Source organism: Phyllostomus discolor, chromosome 9 (genome assembly GCF_004126475.2).
Source record: "Phyllostomus discolor isolate MPI-MPIP mPhyDis1 chromosome 9, mPhyDis1.pri.v3, whole genome shotgun sequence".
NCBI lineage: Eukaryota > Metazoa > Chordata > Mammalia > Chiroptera > Phyllostomidae > Phyllostomus > Phyllostomus discolor.
The window spans coordinates 85,497-92,521 of record NC_040911.2 but is presented as its reverse complement, the minus strand read 5'-3'; positions in this window follow the sequence as shown (position 1 = coordinate 92,521).

Sequence of the window (7,025 nt, the reverse complement as noted above, 5' to 3'; positions counted from 1 at the left end):
TGCAGGCTCTGCCCAGCTGCCGCGGCACCAGCTGGACGCTGGCCACAGCCCGACGTCGGTAGTTTGGGCGCAGGGGGGCTTCCGGTGCTGCCTCCGGGACTGCCGGGCCTCGCGGTTGCCAGGAAGGGCTGCCGCTCACCCAAGACCTGCCCCCCGCCTGTGGCACCACCGGACGCAGGGCCCCGGGGCCCCGTGCTTCTCGCTCTTTACGAAGCTCCGACCGAGGGCTGGACGTGCTGCGGTGGACACTCTGGAGGCCCTCTCAGAGGTGGCAGCCGGCCGGGCCCCCGGCGGGTGGGTGTCCTCTGAGCTCAGCGTGGCCTTGCCCCCGCAAGCAGGTCCCAGCGAAGGGCACGACCCGGGAGCGGCGCCCACTGCGCTCTTTCCCAGTGGCCCCCGTCGTCCCACGATGGAGGTGCGCTCCACTGGGCAGAGCATCTTGACCCTGTCTGAGAGAAGGAACAGCTCAGCCCCCAAACCAGACCTTTTTCCCATAGGACTCAGGCAGGCCCTCCTAGTAAAGAATACGCATTTATCAGCCATTGCTGGAAGTGAACCAGACACTAACAGCAGTGACGGCGTCACACTCGGGGCTCGCTGGGTTCTCTGCACCGTTGCAAGGGAGGCGTGTGTTTCCCCACAGGGTGGGTGGTCCTGTTCCATTTCGCACACGCAGCCCCCAGGCCCGGTCTGCCCCCAGTCTGGCCTGGGGGTGGTGAGGTGGGGAGAACTGGGCCGACCAAGGGGAGGCCTGGCCTCACTGAGAAGACAGCAGCTCTGCCTCTGTGTCACCGCTCACACCTCAGCAGTTGGGTGACGCGGGTGTTACTTCGTCGGCACTGGACAGATGAGGAAACGGGTCCAGAGGTCAGGTGGCTGCCTGCGCCGGTTTGCTCAGGACTTGGGTTTTTCGGGACTTTCAGTCCCCAGACTGGAAACATCCAGGTGAGCAGGGCCAAGTGGGTACTGACCTTCTCCAAGGTCAGATTCCTCCCCAGGTGACACGTCACTGGATGCTGCAGTGCTGTGTCTGAGACCCTGCTAGCTAGGCTTGCACGCAGCTCTCCAGAGCCAAGATGCCCTTTCTGACACCAGCATCGACGAGCCGCCCACTGCTCCAGGCGCCAGGTGCCACGTGCACACGTTGCGGGGTGCAGTGAAGGGCGAGAGGGACGCTTCGGTTGGGTCAGGGTTGGGGTCCGCACGACAACAGAAGGCCCATGGTTTTGCTTTTGAGATGCTGGAGGGTGTCTCCCCATGTTCTCCCCATGTTGCTAATAGCTGAACTTTTTTTTCCCTTAACTCCTCACCAAGGATGAGTTCTCACTGATTTTAGAGGGTGGGCGGGGGAGGGGAGAGAGTGCGTGAGAAACGCCCACCGGTGGCCCCGGGCATGTGCCCCCACGGGGGGTGGGGCTTGAACCCTGTTTGGTGAGCAGGGTGGCTCTCCCACTGATGGAGCCACTGGGCCAGGGCCATGCTGAGCTTCTTATTGACTAAGGAATAAAAAGTCCATGTAGGTGTTATTTCCAGAAAACTTATTCTTAGCTTTAAAAACTTGAGCCGAATTTTATTCTCTGTTGCTATAATTTTAGTGTTTTCAAACCAGCTCTCTTCTCGTGGGTGGTCGGTCAGAGTGCACACTAAACGGACATTTCTTATGTCTGAAGCCTCACTTCGTAGCACAGCCGCCAACCGATGCTTCCGGAATTCAGGTTTTCTGTTTTGCAGTGATTAAATTTCAGCTTGGGAACTTTTCTAATTTTCAATAATTTGTGTTACTTGGTCTTTAAAAGTGACCACAAGTTTAAAAGTCATTTTCACAGTGAAGATGCTGCATAGGAAACTCCTTACCTTCGGTGACTGTGCCACCGGGACACACTCCTTGCAGCAGCCGCCGGCAGTGATTTCAGATTCCAACCTCGGGCGTCTCGTGACCCACGCGCCATGGAGTGAGATGTAAATATCAGCGGGAGTTTAAGTCTGGATCACAAGGTCAGGTTTCCCACAATGCACAGCTGAATTTACCTGCGCCACCAGCCTCCAAGGCCTGTGATAATGGCACATGGAGACAGACAGCATACACAGTGCGAGAGCCTGGGGTCGTGTGTCCAGGAGGGCCACCCGATGAGACCGACGAAACCCAAAATCTGTTGTATCTGATGGAGGCCCATATTATCCACCATAAATCCACCATATTATCTGTTTGAAAACAAATACTGCTAATACTAGTCATTCACACAAATCACACAAATAACCTATTTACACACGTTGAGAAGGAAAAAATATATAATACTGCCAAGTAGCAGTTGAGGTCTGTTTTTTACAGCCTTTAGAAGAGGATACTTCCCGCAGCGGCTGGTGTGGCTCTGGGCTGAGCACCAGCCTGCAGGCTGGAGGCTCCCGCTTGGGGTCCGGGTCAGGGCAGGTGCCGCGCTGCAGGCCGGGTCCCAGGTGGGCGTGAGAGAGGCAACGGATCACTGTGTCTCCTGCACATCGATGCTCTCTTCCTGTCTGTCTCCCTCCCTTCTCTCTCAGAAAAATAAAAATAAAATAAAGTCTTAATAAAGAAAGAAAGAAAAAGAAAGCACTTCCCAAACCTCTTTATCCCACTCATGAAATCATGAGCAACATGATTGCTTATTTTTAAACAAAGTACATAAAGTCGTTTTCAGAAGGGGAGCTTTTCCAATAAAAATTTAAAATTTTGTTAATATTTAAATTACAATCCACCAAACCCCTGCTGCTGTCCTGGACACGAGCTGTGTGCTAGCTAGGGTCACCCAGGTGCTGGGCGGGACCGGCTCGCAGGGGCGGTGCACACAGGTGCACGTGGGCTCATGGAGCTCAGGGCCACAGGAACCACTCCGTCCGCAGCGCAGAAGGCCCCGTGCGCGAGGGCCCTGTGCTCGCCTGCTGGAGTCAGAGCAAGGGGCCGGAGGCTGCGCTGAGTTGGCGTCTGGGTCCTGGGTGTCTAGGTGGACAACTGTTACTACAGCGTTTGTATTGCATGTAAAAAAATTATAAACCAAAATTCAGCAACCGTATCGACATGTTTACTGGGCACAAACTAAGATTGTGTGCTTCTACTTTCCAGTACAAACTCAGAATTAGTAGCCAGAAATGATGATCTGTTTTCAGAAATTAGTTTCTTACAGTTCCAACTCACAATATGGAAATTTTAATACAATGTTAAATACTTTACATAAAGGTAAAGGGTAAAATTGAATAATTAATAGCAGTGAATAATAAGGCTTAATGGGTTCAACAACTTTTCTTAAGGCGGTTTCTCCTGAAAACACTGGAAGGAGCTCTCAAACCGATTCAGTGGTAAGGCCTTCTCCTTCAAGGAGAGCGTCTGGGGTCCTAGACAGCCGAGGAGCCTCATCCACGATGTGCTGTTTTGTGGGAAACGACTTCTGAAAACAACGGGGAATGTATGAGAACTCATTTTAGATAAATTGTTAATTTTGCAGGGAAGGTAATTTCTGGTTAATTTAAAAACTAACTTTGTCTAGATTTTATAAATGCTTAAAAATGTTTATTTATTTTTAGCGAGAGGGGAAGGAAGAGAGAGAGGGAGAGAAATACCAATGTGTGGTTGCCTCTCACATTCCCCCACCGGGGACCTAGCCCACAACCCAGGCGTGTGTCCTGACTGGGAATCGAACTGGTGACCCTTTGGTTCACAGGCTGGCGCTCAGTCCACTGAGCCACACCAGCCAGGGCTATAAGTGCTTTCAAATAACTAGAGTGAATGTGTAGACCAAGGAGACAGCCTGCAGGAAAAAAGGGGGCACAGCAGCTGATGCTGTGGGCAAACCACAGGTTCAGCCCCCACCTGCGACTGCCCGCCCCTCTGGTCACGTGACGAGGGCACCAACGAAGGCCTGCTGCCTGCCGGGCTCTGAGGCGGGTGCCCTTCAGCAACTCACTGGACAGTCAGTCGACTCCGACCAGAACTGCGTGGTGCTGCTGCAGCGGTTCTGGGTGCTGTTTTCTGCCACCACTTCACTGTCGACTTGTTTTATTCTCCGGTGGTGGTGGTGAACATCCCTGTCCGACGTGTCACTGACTTAGAAGATAGCAGAATAAACACATAGCAGCAATTTTCTAGTACCATACAGTTTTCTAGCCATAGTCCAGCTATTTCTTGCCATTTTTTCGTCTTTTACATAACATTCTGTGTTAATGGATTTGATGAATAAAGGTAAAAGCTGAGATACTAAAAATAGATGTATTGCTACAGAAAGGTTAAACATAGTATCAACTCAGTATTTTAACCATGAAAATGACAAACTTGGTAATTTCGTTATGAGATGTATTCAGTAATAAAGTGAGAGTATCTGGGGACAATACCATATTTAAAGTTTTTATCATTTTGAGTCCCACCTGGAAGTAAGTCCTTAAATACATGTTTAGAGTAGCACAGTATTGTCCATTTGAAACATACTTGTTTCCAGGATCAAATATTTACCCATATCTGAGGGACTTGGTAATATTTCAGCAAAATGCCCAATCTAATCTCTCAGCACTGAAGGAGTTCTGAATGTGGACTGTTTACCCTATCCTGTCCTACCTGAGACCCTGCGCCCAGTTCTTGCCGCGCCTTGCCTGTTTTGCCACTGAAGACACGGCGGGGAGGAGGGGGGTTAAGCCATTTCATAAGAAGTGGCCTCAGTATAATCACACATTTTGCTGTCCGTGCCCCGGAAACGGAGAGCGGGCCTTTGCTGCTTCCCGAAGGAGGACGGAGCAGCGGGCGTCTGTGCCGCGCTCTCCCTCCGGTTCCTGACGAGACTGCAGAAAACCAGAGAGGACTGTCGTCCTCCTAGACGGGAAGATGCTGCGTGCTCTCGGGGGCAGCCCCGGGTCTCTGCGCTCTGTCAGACGGAGGCCGCCTGGGCCCTGGGCGTTTGGCCGCCCACCCCGCACCGTGGAGACGCACACACGAGCCTCGAGGCTGAGACTGTCCCTCCCACCCGGTCTGTGCACCTGGGCCGCCAGGTCCCTCCGCCTGTGAGGACGGCGAAGTGCAGGAGGGACCTGCAGGAAGGCAGGGCCGGACTGGTTAGTGTTTAATTTAAAGCTTAATGTTCATTTATTTAAGAAATTAAGCTGCCCTGGCTGGCGTAGCTCAGTGGATTGAGCGCGGGCTGCTAACCAAAGTGTTGCAGGTTTGATTCCCAGTCAGGGCACATGCCTGGGTTGCAGGCCACGACCCCCAGCAACCGCACATTGATGTTTTTTTCTCTCTCTCTCTCTCTTTCTCCCTCCCTTCCCTCTCTGAAAATAAATAAATAAAATCTTTAAAAAAAAAGAAAAAAAAAGAAATTCAGCTGCTAGCTACACTGGGGAATGTGATGCTCTCCCAACAGTGTTTGCAGCTGGTAACACGCTGTTTGCTGCATCCAGTCAGGCGGCACACAGTTGCCACTTGGCCCGTGGCCGGCACTCACGTCCATCCATCGCTTGGTGTCTGGCAGGCTTTGCACCGTGAAAGTCCGCCATTTTCCTTTGTAAAGAGTACCTGTGTGGGCAGGTACTTTGAAGTTATGCGATTGTCCTATTCCTCATTAAAAAGAAAGCATTATTTGTATGCACACTGGCGGATTATCAGCGAAATTATCTTATAAAAAGTTCACTATACATGGGACAACTGTAGTAGAACTACAGGAAAAAAAAAAAAGAAAAAAGAGAACAGAAACCCAGTGCCCTAAGGAGGGGTAACAAAAAAGCTCTCTGTGCAGACAACGCTTTTCTCGCCGAATCCGTGAAGGCCCTCTGCACCGGCCGTCCCTGGGAACGTGCTGTGCACGTTGGTCTGCCCGTCGAGGCCCCGTCAGACTGGGTGATGGGTCCAGTGCTGGAGGGGCCCTAACGAGAACGCAAAGGGCAGCTGGACACCCAGCCGCACGAGATGAAGTGCTCCAGCCGTCGAAGACACTCCTCGTTCCGTGGTGCTTTGCGGGTACAGTGTCTTTATCACCATCGAGGCAGATCTCCCACCAACACACTGCTCACGCGACTCGCGCTACTGCCACACTTGATTGGCTGTGAGACTCGCCTCGCTGGGGTGGTCCGGAACCAAACCTGCAACACCTCCGAGGCATGTTCGCACGTAATTTTGGATAAATGTGGCCTTCGTCACTATATTGTATATAGCACCGGTTTCTAGAGCCGGCCAAAACCCGCCATCAGTGTTGGGAACGGGAAGTGTTCAGAGGCTCCTGGGGCCCCTGCAGAGCCCGTGCGACTCAGGCAGCTCTGGGCCCTGCCCTCACTCTCACGCGCTCACATTCCCCCTGCCAGTTGGTGTCACGTGGCTGCGGACCAAAAGCTCGAGCTGCCCTAAGTGTTTATTGCGTGTTTAATATTTATCAGTTTTAGGGAGAGGAAGGTGTTGGCGGTGGGTGGGGCAGCGGCGGGGGGCGGAGACAGTGATGCATCATTGGTTCCTTCCTGTGTGCGCCCTGACCGGGGCTGGAACCCCCAACCTCGGGGTATCGGACGATGCTCCAGCCCCCTGAGCTGCCTGGCCGGACGCCTTGTTTCAGAACTCTGTGTGCGTGTCTGGCCCCTGGGCAGCCTGGTGTTTCTCTCTCGGACAGGGGCTGTGACTCTGGGCCTCTGTGACTGGATTCTGCACAGCACAGGACCGTCAGTGAAATTAAGTGAAAATCAAACATTGGTAGCACAGTTTGGCAACCCCTATTAAAGGGCTTAGAGACACGTGCTCTCTGTGCTCTGCTGGTTCGATGTCTAGGAGCTGATTCCACTGAGACAGTCAGAAATAAGTGAATTCAAGAAACACAGCTGCATAAAAGCTAAACATCGGAAACATCTTAGATATTCTGTGATGGAATTGTATCCAGAATTGTGGCTGTGTTCATATGTGCAGCTTCTGAAAACCATCTTTCCCAAGAACACCAAATGAAAATGTTCTTTAGACAACTTGGGGCCACACGGGCAGGCTGCCAGGCTGCACCCTCACGATGTTGTAAAACACGTAAGGGCACGTGCGG